The sequence below is a fragment of the Canis lupus genome, chromosome 3, assembly GCF_003254725.2.
Source record: "Canis lupus dingo isolate Sandy chromosome 3, ASM325472v2, whole genome shotgun sequence".
Taxonomy (NCBI): Eukaryota; Metazoa; Chordata; class Mammalia; order Carnivora; family Canidae; genus Canis; species Canis lupus.
This window is the reverse complement of record NC_064245.1, coordinates 40,259,345-40,272,563: the sequence shown is the minus strand read 5'-3', so window position 1 is coordinate 40,272,563 and position 13,219 is coordinate 40,259,345. Positions and strand designations below refer to the sequence as shown.

The window sequence follows — 13,219 nt, the reverse complement described above, 5'->3', positions numbered from 1 at the left end:
TAAATGCTCTAGTATAGACGTGTATTTACAGCCCCAGCACGCTCCCCGGCACCTAGTGCCCTCACAATGCTGGAGTCTGGCGCAGAAGGGGGCTCAGGAGCTGTCTGTAGAGTCTCATTCCTCAAAGGGATTATTCACGGGTTAGTAACAGCCTATCGGGAAGGACAATGGTCCCTTGTTGTTCTCCTTCCCATCATTGCTAGCCAGGCCTATTTATAAGCTAGAGGATTCCTCAAGAGTGACTCACCTGCCACACAGCTATTCCAGGGAGACCTTATCACATGCTTCCTGCCTTGCCAGCTGGCTTCTGCCCTGGGCTCTCCTGGTCTCATCTCAGCTAGCCCAGCCCAGAGATGTCTGTCGGTGCCCTCAGCTCAGGTATGACAGGACTTTGCCAGCTAGCAAGGCAAATAGATGCCAGGGGTCAGAAACAGAGGGTAGGGGGGGACCGGATCCCATGGGGAGGCCCAAGTCGAGGAGGGGGCCACCATTCAGATGGTGATGTCAGTCCCAAGTCATGCAGGGCAGAGTGGGGGAGGGCTGGCATGAGACAATTGGATGGAAGTTCCAGTCAGCACAAGTGGACACTGGTCTGGATTCAGGAACAAGGGTTTAAAGCCAGGTCCAACCCAGCCATCCTGGGATCACATGTGGGGGCTACTCCAGGGCTTCAGGGGCTATGTGGAGAAAGGCCCTTAGTGGGGCTTCCTTCACCCCAGTAATGGGCAGGGGGTGGGCACCACGATGGCCACAGGGAGGAGGGCTCTGGGGGCACTTGGTGCAGAGCCAGCCCCCTTCTCAAGTCCCTTAGTCAGAGTTTAGGGTGACAATTTCCAGTGGAAAATGGTGCCCGGGGGTCCTCCCCCAAACCTTATCACCTCCTTCCAGTCACCTCTAGACTTGAGACGTCAGCTCTGGGACCCTTGACGGTTTTCTTCCTTCCATCACAAAAATGCCCAAGAAAAAGCAGCAAGAAAGCTCGCGTTCTAGGAGGAATAAGCATTTTTAAGCCTTGCCTTCTCCCGGCAGCACTTGGTTTTCTTTCCTGCTAAAGGTGAAGATTCTGTTCTAGGGAGAGGGAGCTTTGGTATCTACCCCAGGGTCAAGGGCAAGGGTGTCCTGGGGATCCTCCTTGGTGCTCCTCTGAGCCTGCCTGTGATCGGTTGAAGTCTGCCATCAGCTTCTTCCACGTCTCTGCCTTCCTGCTATTTTCATTAACAATCTACCTTTAGGAGCGCCTGGGTGGCTCAGTAGTTGAGCGTCTGCCTTCAGTTCAGGTGGTGATCCCAGAGTCCTGGGATTGAGTTCCGCATTGGGCTCCCCGCAGGAGGCCTGCTTCTCCCTCTGCCTGTGTTTCTGTCTCTCTCTATGTGTCTCTCGTGAATACATAAATAAAATCTTATTTTTTTAAATACCTTTAAGAAAATCACGCATAAACATGAAGATGAACTTGAATGGCTATTTTCTCAAGAATGTCACACTTCTTTAGAGGAGTTGGGGAGTGTTCATCCGAGGGACAGCAGGAATAGTCCCTGGGACAGTCCCTTTACAGTAAACCTGTATCTGTTAGGATGGTGAGGCTGGCAGATTCTGCCTCCCATGTGTTCTTCATCTTACCAGAAAAATGTGGAAGAAAGGACACTAGTATTTGTCAGGCACCTACTCAACATTTTTCAGTGATTCGACTATTTAATTCTTTAAGTAACCCTGTGAGTAGGAATAATAACCGTAGCTAGCAATAACTAACCTATAACTAACTAGAAATAACTAAGTGCTCGCTGTTAGTTCAGATCTGTTTTAAGCACTGTTAAGCTCTCTTTGTGGGAATTCACTCACCCAGTTCCCCTGACAGCCCCCTGTAGCAGTGATCCCCACTTTATGAGTGAGGAAATTGAGGTACAAAAATGGTAAGTGACATAACATGACACAGCCAGTACTTGGCACTGCTGATATTTGGCCTCAAGCAGTCTGGCTCAGCATCTAAGCTCTCAACCCCTTTACATCATCCTTCTGAAGTGGCCAGGTCAGGATTTGAACCCAGATCTTTCTGAGGTAAAGACCACCTTCTCTATCCTGTCATGCTGCCTCTCAGGCTCAAGAAGGAACTTGGTTCTCCTCACAGCCTCCCCCTGTCTGCTGGGGAAGTGACAGATCTTAGCTCACAGCATCAAGATTCCTGCTACAAGAAACAACGGTGTGTGGAAGGGGGGCAGGAAGAGGACATTTAGTGGGGAGCGGGCTTCCGTGCTGGTGCTGCCCCTTGGTTCAATTCTAATTCCTCAGGTGCTGGACACTGTGCTGACCCCCAGGCTTTCCTTTGCTTGTTCACCCAGGGGCATCTGAAAGGATGTTCTGTCCTGATGCAAGAAATGGGTTGGGCAAGGCAGGGGCAAAGGCAGTTCTCCCACAGCTTCTAGTGGTTCAGTGTGGAAGAGAGGCCACCAGGTTCTTAGCCTGCCCTCTTCTTCCCTGTCCATTCACTCTCTACTGCCCCTGTGAGCTGTTGTTCAGGCGTCTGTCTCCAGCTAACAGGAAACATGGCCTGGTTCTATCTCGAGTGCTGGCGCAGGGCCTGGCAATCAATAAACATTTGCTGAAAGAATTAATCAAACTTGGAACATTTACTGGACAGAGGCCATTAACCTCTGGTTCAGGTCCATCAGCCTGACCTCTGTCTTCAAGTGGTCTGATTAGTCCTTCTGAGGAGACCTAGTGGCCCTTGGCACTGAATCTATGTTTTCCTGCTGGTCAGTGACAGAGCTGACCTGGCCAATGGCCACTGGCTCTGGGAGCAGGAGGCTGAGGAGCAGGGGTGTTACTTTCCCATTGCTGTCTCAGTAGTGCCCCTGCCAAGCTTCCAGTCAGTCTGGTGTCTCCTCTGGGCTGGATCCCTGATTCCCAGCTCATTTCTCCAGGCATGTGGACACTAGCTGTGGACGCTAGCATCAGATAGGAAGAGTTGAGAAAGACAGGTTGGAGAGAAAGGCACCATGCTCCCTGGGAAAGTAGTTGGTCCAATTTGCTGCTTGATGCCCGGGCCACTGTTTGTTACTCTCTGCAAGGCTATAAGTACAGATGTTGAGAGTAAGAAATTTTAAAGCATTGCTGCAAGGGCCAAACAAGTAATCTATAGACTTGTCTTCTTGAACCACTCAGACATATATGTGTGGGTTCAAGCTGGTCCTTCACCATAGATGGTGGGAGAGGTTCTGGGTGGGAAAAGATAGCTTCAGAAATGCATGATCCTTGCAAGTCTCCTCTGCCTCTTCTCACTGAAGAGGTGTTAATCTCCTGCCCATGAAATCCCAGTGTGAATTGGGAGAGTTCTAAGTTCTTATTCTGGCTCCATCACCTATTGGCTATGTGACACTGGGTAAGCTCTGGGGCGCTTCAACTTCTCACCTGTTGGTTTTTGTGGGCATTAGAAGAATTAGCATAGAACTGGGTCTGGCAAATACTAGACACTGTAGAAGTGTCAGTTCTTGTCATTGGTGAGCATATCTAGCTCTGTCTCAGGCTCTTAAGAACCTGAAAGGAGCAGGAAACCCCGACCCAGCCTTCATGTTGGTCTTTAGGAGATCAGACACATAGGCAGGGAGGCTAGTCTCCAGCAGATGATGTGGCCCTGGAGCTGCTGCTAAAGGATCCAGTGCCTGAGCCAGTCATATGGACAACTCCTCAGGGGGGCCATGACTGGGAGATGGATCTTAAAGATGTATCACATAGAGACAGTGCCAAGAAAAGGTTGAAAGTGGAATAAATACAGCTTTTTAAGGGGATTATAATTGGTCTCATTGGTGTGGTGGGCTCATTTAAGGAGAGTCTTGAGAAATGAGATCATATGGGGCCCAATTATGGATTATAAATACCAAGCTTGATCCCATTGGCAATGGGTTGGGGAGAGGGGAGCATTTGTGATTTCGGTGACATGATGTAGACAAGTCACTAGTAAATTGATTAATGCCTAGTACCTAGTATGTATGTATATACATATATACACATTTACGTGAGTAAATGAATGAATTGGTGCAATAATTAGAGCTCTTTGGGTTGTGAATAAAATCATCCCAACTCAAACTGACTTAAGTAAAAATAAAACTGGAGCATTTACTGGCTGCCATAACTGACAGATTTAGAAGTAACTTGGGGCCTGCCTGGTTCCAGGGGTTCAAAAGTTATCAGCACTCTTTTAACTGGGCAGCTTTATTTTTCAGTAACTCCAAAGTTCTGGAATTTGGTCTTTTTGCCCAGCCTGGGCCATGCTTCCAAGGAAATGGAATAGATTGATTGATCATACTTTGGTCACCTGCCCATTGACAGGGAACCAGGGACTAGAGTTACCCTAAGGTGAGACAGGCACACTGAGTTTGGAGGAGAGGTGAGCTCCCCCATAGGGAAATGGGGGTGCTAGTAACAGAGAAAAGTGGAGGGTTTCAGGGCAGGCAAGGATACCAGTTCTGCATAGCAGTGGATGGTAACCAGAGGCCAGCCCAGAGATGTTGAAGTCTTGGATGACAGTAAAACTGTCAAAGGGCATAATGGCTTGAGAACAGTGTGACTCAGGCTACTGGGCTGAGTATTCAGGGCTGTCTTCTTGGCTGCAGGCACCTCTGAACACTCAGGTATGAGATGAATTATAGAAGGCAAGAAAATAAATGTGCTTATTTGTTTTGCTTTTTGTTTATTTGTTTTCACAGAGGGAAGAGGGCATTAGCAGCTCCATATTGGCCATCACTCCATTTGAGATGCCTCCTAGACACCCAAGAGGAAATTCCAAGGAGGCACCCAGATATAAGAACATGAGGATCAGGGGCAAGGGCTAGAGAGGTCTTCTTGGAGTCTTCAGCATATAGAAGGTATTTAAAGCCATGAGACCAGATGTGATCATGTAGGAAGAGCGTGCAGATGGAGAAGATGTCCCAGCACCACGCCTGGGCTGTCATATTGAGTATTGGTCAGTGAAGGAAAAGCCAGGAAACATGGGTGGGAAATGTAGCAGGAGGAAATCAGGTTGGGGAGAGGCCCAAGAAATTGAAAGAGGAGTGTGTTTCAATTAGTAGGGAATGGACAAATGTGAGCACTGCTAAGGAGAGAAGGAAGTGTCTATTGGACTCTTTTTCACAAGGAGATATATTGGTGGCCCTGCTAAGAGCAGGCTCAGTGAGACGAGGGGACAATAGTCAGATTGGAGAGAGTTGAAGAGGTATAGATTGCAGGGGTGTGGACACGGAGACAGAGAGTAGAGACAGCATTTGGAGGTGTTCTGCTGTGGAAGAAACCAGAGAGATGACACGAAGGGTCTCAGAATCCTGGGAAAGTATTCTCTCAGGTCAGAGGATGCCAGAGTATGTTTGTATGCTGCAGGGAAAAATCCAGTGGTGAGATGGAAGGCAACAGTGAGGAAGAGGGTGGAGAAGAAAGATGCCATGCAAGGGTGAGGAGGGGAATGGGAGAGGACCAGGAGATGGGAACTATGCAGGTGCACATTGTTATGGAGTGGTGGGAAGTTGAGGGATAGCCTCTCTCTAATGGCTTCAGTTTTTCACACAGGAAATATGAGGCAATGCACCCCTGAAAATGGGGTGTGGGGTTGGAAAGAGCATGAAATCATCTCAAAGGGTAGCCCAAAAATCAACCCCAAGGGAAGGAGTCTGGGTGCTGAGTGGTGTTGAGTACCTCTGAGGCTTGTCCAAATAGGACTGAGATGGAATTTCTCCAATTAGTTGACAGACTTTCTGTGGCAATGAAAAATATGTGGAGAAGGCAAACTGTTGAGTTCATTTAAGATTGGGGCTTCAACCAGGTGGATTGATGGATGACAGCAGCAAGAACAGGAAGCCAGTAGAGTAGGAAGGAAAAGAAAGTGGTATGGAAGCAGCAGTGGAAGCTTCTTGCCTTCTGATCTTCCCCCACCTTTCTCTTACAGTAGCCCTCCTTCCACTCCCCTAAAGGCAGCAGGGAAACTACAGTCCTCTGAGGAGGGGCAGCCCCATTCCAGTTAAGGCAAAAAGTTAAGGAAAAGTTTAGAGAACAAGTGAGGAGGTGGAAATTTCCAGAGAGCCTGGTGAAGGGTTTGGGGTGGGGAGGAAATGGGAAGTCAGGTCAGATTAAGGAATGAATGAATTTCAAATGAATGAATCCAGGAGTGACACCACACTGGTTAGCTGGAAGTAGGGCACATCAATGATATCTTGTCAATGGCACCACACTGTGCACATTCTTCTCCATTGTTCATTGTTGATATTGCTGGTGGAGGTGGACTGGTGGGTGGATGCAGTGACAGGTGGTATGTGCCATGTGTGGCGTGATGTGTCTCAGTGATGTATGTTTCAGTGATCTTGTTTTGAGTCTCATAGAATCTATTTCCTCAAGCTGTTTCTATCCTTATTTATATAGGTGACTAATCCTTTCATGGGTAGAGCCAAGTTTTCTGTCTCAGTTACATAGAGATACTGAGACAAATTACTCATGAACCTTCCAGAAGAGATGAGTATCTACAAGTTACTGAGAGTGTTTCAATATGTAAATAGTATTCTGGAAAGCCTCACAACTATCCAGATTAGATTAGACACAGAAAGTGGGTAATTCCAGACCAGTTATCTCCTTCACATATGGCATAGTGCCCCACTACTTTGCAGCTCTTCTGCCTGTCACATGTCTGAGTGGCAAAGATGCCTCCAGAGACAGCTGTGGAAAAGAAGGAGGGCCGCAAGCTATGTCCCGAAGACTGAAAATTTAACATCATTGCTCTGGATATGTTATAGCTTGTTGGTAGAACATTGTCCATTTAAAGGAAGGTGTCTCTTGAATTTACTTTGTGGGTATTTTTGCAATACTCCTATGAAGAGCTAATTGGCCCTCATAAACCTTGCAGAAGAAAGGCCCTGGCTAAGTGGGGAGACCCATTTGCAGTCAAGAGTCAAGCCAGGTGTAGCATTGATGAATGCAGAGAATAAGGAGCAATGCTAATGTCAAGGGTTGTCCCACTCCTCACATTGACCTAAACAAAACCCTGAGCACAGCCCAGGATTAGCTGACATTCACTCCTAAAGTGCCTGGTGACTCTTAATTCTGAAAAGAAAACAAAATGAATTTTATGTAAGTGGAGAGATCCATGTTCTATTTCAAAATCCATGAATGTGCTGTTTGAATGAATCATCACTTCCAACTACTGGGTTTTGATTTTTGAATCCTAATTGCAGACAAAGCACCAAGACTTTACTATAAAATTCAAAAGTACTTCTGAAAGTCAAGAAGATTTTTAATTTATCTTGACTAGTTAAATCCAGGTAAGTCATCCTAATAATTCTTGTCTGCACATGTAGCTATCCCTGCAAAAAGAAATGCAAGTAGAAGTCTAGTAAGTTTCCAACCTCCCCACCTCCCTGCCCCCATTGGAGACACCTGCCAAGGGTTCCCCAAGGGGTGTGATGAGACAGCCAGCAGGACTTAGACTCTCAATGTCAGTCATCCGCTTCAAAGTCACCACCCTGTTCCTGGATGTAGTGACCATTTCCAGATTTTTGCCTCTAAAGTTGGCTTCCTTGAGAGGTTAGGCATGACTCAAGGGACAACACCAAAGCAGTCTCAAAACACATTGTTGGCATTGGCTTCTAGGACTATATATGGATAATCAGTCATGTAGAAAACCTCTGACGATGGCAAGTTTGGGTCCACTGAGGGTGAATTTGGTTTGTGAAAATAAAGCCATTGAAAATCAAGCTAAAAGCAAATTGTGATTCTAACTCCTAGATTGTGAATTTTTTAAAATATCCTCTAGAACTGGCCCTATAAAGACTCTTTAAAACAGGTAATTCTATTTTAATCAATTATTCATCTATTATTGGTGGCATAGAAAAAAAAAACTGTCATAACCAGAAACACTTGATTTCAGATTCCAACTCTAGCACTTACTAGCTGTGTGACTTTGGGCAAATTACCTAACCATTGAGCTTTTGCTGAAAGATTTCCCTAAAGGAAAAATATCCTTCTCCTAAGGCTATTTGACTCCTTTTTTGCTTCTCTTTCCCCTCTGAATGGAGACTCTTTTCCTGCTGGGACACTGTCTTCATTCCAGACTCTTCATTCCTGTAGTCCCTCTACTCAGCAGTGTATTGGTAAATTAGATCTCCAATAAATAATCACAAAGTCTTGATCTGTAGCTTCTGCCGATTTCTGTGGTACAAATACTTCTTCCATTGCAGAGTTTAGATATTCAAGAGTTTATCAACAGGCTTCCAAAGTTACTAAGTATTTAATACTTGGCTGTCATGGATACTAGGAGCTGTCTACATCACATCTCTGCCACCTTCTCTCTCCTTTCTTCTGGGTACTTTCCTGATAGACCTTGGATGTTGCAAGATAGAATTTCCATCTGTGTCTCTGAGTTGTACATTTAACCACTTCCAAAAGTATTTTCCTTCCTTCCATTCTCACCAGCTCATCTGCTAGATAGAGTTCAGGTGGTCTAACCATTGCCTCCCCATCTTCTTGAATATTCCTTGGCCCTCTCATCAGTAGGAATTTTCAAAGGAGACAGTAGGCTCTTGGTTTTCTGTAGGGATCTGCCAATTTGGAGTTGGGTGTCCTCACTCTACTGGTGTTGAGGACTGATCTATTGCCAGTAGAGTTCCCCACTGCAGAAGTGCTCAGGCTCCCCCTGACTAACCCCAAATGATTCTGGACCCAATTTCCACTTGAGTGTGTGTTGGGGGATGGAGTCTCACATTTATCAAGCAATTCTGACACCAGCTGAGTATCCTACAATTCAGTGCAATTCTGACACTATCTACCTAGAGATAGCATCAGATCCCATAGGTTAAGGGTTCAGTCCTACAAGACTGTCCTGCCACACACACATAGACTTCAGATGCCAGTCATAAGCCCATATTATCACCTGGGCTTCGGATCAACTGTCAGAGGTTCCCATGACCCCCTTCTTGGGTTCTCTTAACTTGCTAGAGTGGCTCACAAAACTCAGAGAAACATTTTACTTACTAGTTCACTGGTTGATTATAAAAGAATGTAACTCAGGAACAGCCAGATAGAAGAGAGATGCTTAGGGCAAGGTATGGGGAAAGGGTGTGAGCTTCCATGCCTTCTGAGGTGGGCCGATTTCCCCAAATCTCCATATATTCACCAACTCAGAAACTCTGAATCCCATCCCTTTGGGCTTTTATGGAGGCTTCATTTCATGACCATGACTGATTAAATCATTGGCCATTGGTAACTGATTGGACCTCCAGTTCCTTTTCCTTCTCCCCAGATTGGGGGATGAGACTGAAAATTTCAACACTAATCACATGGCTGGTTCTTCAGGCAACCAGTCCCCTCCCCCTTTAGATGGCATCTAAAAGTCACCCAGTTAACATAACAAGAGACAGCTTTACTCCTCTCATTTCAGGAAATACCAACGGTTTTAGGAGCTCTGCATCAGAAACAGAGTGGAAGACCAAATATATATTTCAAATTAGAAGTCACAATACCAGGGCACCTGGGTCTCAGTGGTTGAGCATCTGCCTTTGGCTCAGGTTGTGGTCCGGAGGTCCTAGGATTGAGTCCCCACATCGGGGTCCCCACAGGGAATTCTCTTTTTCCTCTGCCTATGTCTCTGCCTTTCTCTGTGTCTCTCATGAATAAATAAAATCTTAAAAATAAAAAAAAGAAGCCACAATATCATGCCATCTGATTGCATTGTACTTACAGCAGAGTCCGGAGGAGCTATGGAAACCTAGAGAATGGAGAAACGTACAGGAGTTCTGGCACTCTGTCACAGGGCTATGTGACAGCATCTACCCAAAGGTAGATACCTACTCTCTCAATTACAGGCCATATACATAGATTATTTCACATCAGTGCTACCACAATCTTAGGAGGGTGGGACTCTTACCCTGATTTTACAAGTAAGGGTGCATCACATACCCAGCGTTGCCAAGGGAGTAGGAAATGGTCCTACTCATAAACCTACATGGGGGTGTAGATTAGCATAATCCTCCAAAAGCCAATTTTACCTTTTACCTCATCTTCAAAGGATTCATTCTATCTCTTTAGAAATGTCCTTTTAGTTGTATCAGCCAGGAAAAGCTAACTTTTGTAACAAACAGCCCCCAGATCCTAGTAGGGAAAGCAGGAGTTGACAAACCATTTCTATAGACTGGATAGTAAATATTTTAGGTTTTGCAGGCCATATAGTCTCTGTTGCAACTCCTTATCTGTGTCCTTGTGAAAGAGGTCACAGATGATATGTGAATGATTGGCATGGCTGTGCTCCAATCAAACTTTATTTATGGACACTGAAATTTGAATTTCATGTCATTTTCCTGGGTCACACAATTTTATTTTATTTTTTTAAAGATTTTGTTTATTTATTCAAGAGAGACACAGAGAGAGGCAGAGACATAGGCAGAGGGAGAAGCAGGCTGCCTGTGGAGAACCCAATGTGGGACTTGATCCCAGGATCCTGGGATCACAACCTGAGCCTAACTGAGCCACCCAGGTGTCCCACACAATTCTACTCTTTAAATCGTTTTTACAAATGTGAAAACTACGTGGAGCTCACAGGCCATAGAAAAGCAGGCAGTGGGCTGGATTTGGCCTGCCTCTCCACTGTGGGCTGTCCCTGGCCTGAAGCTCTGGAAGTTTCCTCTCACTAAGGCAGGGATCCAACATGGGGGTTCCTGGCTGGAAGGCCCTCCTCGGTGGCTCTTTGCCAGTGGCTGCTTCTGGACCTGGGAGCCTTCCATCCTGTCCACCGCCCTTTCTAGTCCTTCAAGCCTTCTCTCTTCCCTCACTGGTAGAGAAAGAGAACAGAGAGGATTTGCAGGCATTTTTCCTGGGCAGCCCCAAGGTGCTCACATTACTACCTCCCACATTCCATTGGTCACAAGTCAACATGTTCCAAATGGCAGGAGGGACAGGGAAGTAGCCTAGTTGTGGTTCCCAGGGGAAAATGGACAGGGGCTTGGAGACACAGAGCAACATGTTCATGAATCAAATAACACACCATGTTCACACATGTGTCCACACTGCAGCATGACTTGAGAGGTGCAAGACTGGAAATAAGCCTGGTTAGGGGGAGACTTTGGAACAACAGTTGAGCCTGTGAGTACATTCCATGACCTGGGCACCCTGCATCTTGTGGCCCTAAAGCCTGTCCTTGGCCTGAACCCTCAAGGTCATTGCTGAAGTGACCTTTGCACAGTGTTATCGTCTCCTATCACATGACAGAGCCACAGCCATGGAGGCCAGGCTGTGGGGAGTCCGACTGGAGGGAGTGACTAACGGAGGGCAGGCAGAGATTGCATTGAAGCACCCGTGGATGCTCCCACAAATCATCAAGCATTTTTCTGACCAGCCCTTTCCAGGTGATGCTTGGAGAAAAGGGGAGAGCAGGAGGGGCCAGAGGTCGCCTGGGACCAGTGCCTTCTGTGGGCTATGGACCTCAAGAGGGGAGGAAACTTAACTCCCTAAGCCAGGCCAGTCCAGGATAGATCAGAGGTCCCGGATTTCTTGAAGAAACTCAATCCTTTCTTTCTTTTTTTTTTTTTTAGGATTTTATTCATTTATTCATGAGAGACATAGAGAGAGGCAGAGACACAGGCAAAGGGAGAAACAGACTCCCTGCGGGGAACCCTGTACGGGACTCGATCGCAGGACCCCAGGATCACAACCTGAGCTGAAGGCAGACACTCAATCACTCTGCCACCCAAGTGTGCCACTGAAGCAATTCAATTTCTTGAATCTCTGGAGACAGTTTGGGGTCAGCAGCTCCTCATGGATTGCTCTGCTTTGGGCCAGATTCTTGTCTCCAGGTTCCTGGCTATTTGAAGCCCTGGAGACCTGGCAGGGTCAGTAGAGTCCAGGCACTCCCTCCTCTGTGTGTGGTCTACACAGATCACTGTGTCATCAGGACCCTCACCTGTGCCTCCAGGCCCCTGTGTGTCATCACCACTGGGTGGTCCTGGCTGTGCACTGAGAAGAGACTCACCAGCAACCTGCACATTCTTGGCCTGGGGTAGGGGATGGTTTAATGCCCCCTCCTTAGGTGATGCTGCGGCTCTCATACTGTGGGACCCAGAAGTCTCAGGACACCAGCACTCCAGTTTCCCACTCGTCACTGATTTACCATGTGGCCTAGGCACCTTACTGAACTTCCGTAGGCATCAGTTTGCTCGTCTTTGAAATGGGGGAAGAATATCTCATCACTGCGCATGTGTCCTATGCCCAGCCCGAGTCTAACAAATAGCAGGACTGCTTGAGCAAGAATGGGCCTGTGAGGTGGCTGCCAGGGGTTGGGGCCCTGTGGCCCCTGTGACCCCAGGCTTGGGGCTGAGTGCTGAGGAGAGTTGGGTTGGGCTGGGCTTCCTGCAAACCATTTCCTTTGCTTGGGCTCCAATTCTTGTTCCATTGCTATTCCCTGGGAAGATGTGGAGGGATGGCATGTCCCGGTGTGCGGGTGAGCGGAGTAGCACCAGTTCCAGAAATGTGGACATGCTGGGCCCTGTGCCCAACTGACTTGTGTCACCCCCACAACAACTGATGGAGAACGAGCTCTGACCATTCCCGTTTTAAAGACGACAAAATGGAAGAACCTGATAATGCCTCATGTGATAATGCCTCGGCCCAGAGCCGAGGAAGCCAATTCTGGAGAGATGAAATTACTTTCTCAAGGTTATATCGTATTAACCATAACGATATTCTCCCATTTAATTAGTGCCTGGTATGTGTTAGGGGCTAGGCTTAAATTAGATCTAATTTTCCTAACAACCAGGTAAGAGAGGTGGCCTTATGCTTATTTTTCAAGAGTCCCTGCAAGGACTCTTGGTCAAGGTCGGGTAAGTAAGCAGAGTCACGCTGTGCCCACTCTTTCTGAAGCCACTATGCCCAGATGCTTCCCAGCAACCAGGTCCCAAATGTTCTGAGTCAGATTCCCTGCTCTCCAGGTGCCTTGGGGCCTAGGGCTTTCCCTGGCTTCAGTAGACCTGCCCCAGCATTGCTCCATGAAGAAATGTTTCACCACGTGGCAGGAAGGAGAGGTCTCAGCTCCTGCTGCTATGGGAGATGGGTAGACCAGGCTCCCTTCCAGAGTTTCTCAGAGTTTCTCCTTCCAGGAGGAGAGATGTTGGGGTGACAGAGAGTGGAGGTAGGGGAAGAGGGGGTGATGTGGGGGTTTTGTCTACAAATTGCATTTAAATTCAGACTCCAAGCAGGGTGTGTGTCT

At 47.1% G+C, this 13,219-nt stretch overlaps 1 long non-coding RNA gene across 1 annotated transcript; it reads left to right on the top strand.

The window, feature by feature from the left end:
• The first annotated feature begins 300 nt into the window (after positions 1-300).
• LOC125754855 (uncharacterized) lies at positions 301-13,014 on the top strand. Its single transcript, XR_007409791.1, has 3 exons — positions 301-378; positions 4,698-4,856; positions 11,550-13,014. It is a non-coding gene; the product is annotated as an uncharacterized LOC125754855 (long non-coding RNA).
• The last annotated feature ends 205 nt before the right edge of the window (positions 13,015-13,219 follow it).